This window comes from Silene latifolia, chromosome 3 (genome assembly GCF_048544455.1).
Source record: "Silene latifolia isolate original U9 population chromosome 3, ASM4854445v1, whole genome shotgun sequence".
Classification (NCBI taxonomy): domain Eukaryota; kingdom Viridiplantae; phylum Streptophyta; class Magnoliopsida; order Caryophyllales; family Caryophyllaceae; genus Silene; species Silene latifolia.
The window spans coordinates 143,202,323-143,203,723 of NC_133528.1; the positions used below are offsets into that span (position 1 = coordinate 143,202,323).

A 1,401-nucleotide genomic window follows, 5' to 3' on the forward strand; every position below is an offset into this window, starting at 1 on the left:
TTCAACTCCACTCTACCTATTTCATTTTTGAACACTATTCACGAGTGAGTATTCAATTTCAATTTTCTCTCGATACGTAAGTGAAAATATATTCATGTGGGATCTTGTTTGATTCGTCTTTACGAGTACATTAAAAATATCTAACTTTTATATTTTTTTGCAAATACGTAGCTAACGATATTTAGCGCGTAAAACACGCGTTGGCAAACGTGAAAAAAGAAAGTGGTAGACACTACAAGAAATCCGGTTTAGGACGACTGAAAATGGCGACAGAAAAAAATAGTCGCCAAATTGGCGACTGAAAAAAAATTCGGGCGACTACTAGCTGTAGCTAATTTGGCGACTACCAAATTCCACCAATTATTTGAAATTGGCGACTGATTTTAAGAACGGGCGACTGAAATCAGTCGCCAATTTGGCGACTACCCCAATTTCAGTCGCCATTTTATGTAGATACAAATAAAACCTCCCCCAGTTCTCACCTTTTTATTCTTTCTTTACAAAACAAATCCCCACTACCAACCTCTTACCTCCCTTTTGTCCTCCGTATTTCCTTTCCCATTAAAAAAAAAAACTCTCATAACTTTATCTTCCTCTTACTTCTCTATTTCCCAAGAAATAAAACCACACAAATTCAAAGGGCTCTCAACAAACATCTAAAAACAAGATTAAACTTCCCCAAATTTTCAGCTTTATTGCATCTCTTTTCGGATTTCATTTTTTTGTATGATTAATTAAAGGTATTGATTCTAATTTTTCCTTTTAAATTCTAATTTTCAGATTTTTTAATTTTAATTTTGGTATTAAAGATGCATGTATGTATATTTCTAAACATACCTTATAAGTTATAAATTCATTTTGTCTTATTTTTAATTTCAGCGAAAAGGAAAAGAGAAGCAGAGGAAGACAGATCGGGATTTATTATTTAGTTTAAATATGAAACGATTGTAATTTGTAATGTAGATTTATATTTAAGACCAATATATTGGTGAAGATGAGCAAATTTGTAATGAGTTATTATCATGAGTTGAAGGATCTTGTACTAATATCAACATTCAAGAAGAAATTTGTATTTTCGTTATTAATGAGTTGTCTTATGCTTTAGATCTTGGTCTCACTCTCATTGCTACACAAATTTTCTCCATTGTTTTTGTCTTTTTCTATATTTCCAAGTATGAAATATTTGGAGTGGGTTTGTTAGAGTGTTCGGCCGTGATATTTCAACAACAAATTGCAGATCTTTGACTTTTTTTTTTTATTTTTTTAATGTGAAAATGGCGACTGAAAATCAATAATGGCGACTGATTTCAGTCGCCAAATTGGCGACTACGTGGCCTTTCAGTCGCCAAATTGGCGACTACTTTCAGTCGCCAATTTGGCTATTTGGCGACTACTTTTTCA

General features: G+C 32.7%; 1 long non-coding RNA gene across 1 annotated transcript; it reads left to right on the forward strand.

Annotated features, from left to right (window-relative positions):
• Positions 1–511: 511 nt before the first annotated feature.
• LOC141646371 (uncharacterized) lies at positions 512–1,104 on the forward strand. The gene is made up of 2 exons (XR_012545527.1): positions 512–740; positions 880–1,104. It is a non-coding gene; the product is annotated as an uncharacterized LOC141646371 (long non-coding RNA).
• Positions 1,105–1,401: the final 297 nt, after the last annotated feature.